Here is a 565-nt window from a genome sequence, read left to right on the forward strand (position 1 = left end):
GGTTATTGAAAACTTTGAAATTTGCCAGTATGTTCTCTATGGCTACAAGCTGGCAAGTCATACAGAGAGACTACACACAAGAGGCTACTTTGAAAAAACCTTCTATGTGGCTATCAAATGCTGTGGAGGAGATGGACAGATAAGACTTTATAAGAACTGTTCTACAAAAACACTGGCCACCCCACCTGGCCAACACTTCTCATCTCACCCTGCCTGGGAAACCACCCTCTGGGCAAGGTTCCTGGCACTCATGGCAAGAAAACCCAATCTCCCAGTTCACCCTCAGGGGTAGCCAATGAACTGAACTAGTGAGCCGAGCTGTTTTGTAAAACAAGGAGAACCTGCCATGACTATTCCTTCAAGTTATTTAAGTCTCCATGGGTCTTTCCTCACATTTTATGTTCTAGCCATTCATAATGCATTCAAATAATAAAAATCAGTAAAAAGGAGAATTCTACAAGTGTTTGAAATTTAGATTTTTTTTTTTCCAGCTGAAATTTGACTAGAACTTCACCTGAAGGAACATGCTAAGCACATCAAAAAAACAGGCAGCAGGACTCCAGCT

The sequence above is a fragment of the Mesitornis unicolor genome, unplaced genomic scaffold, assembly GCF_000695765.1.
Source record: "Mesitornis unicolor isolate BGI_N332 unplaced genomic scaffold, ASM69576v1 scaffold5971, whole genome shotgun sequence".
Classification (NCBI taxonomy): domain Eukaryota; kingdom Metazoa; phylum Chordata; class Aves; order Mesitornithiformes; family Mesitornithidae; genus Mesitornis; species Mesitornis unicolor.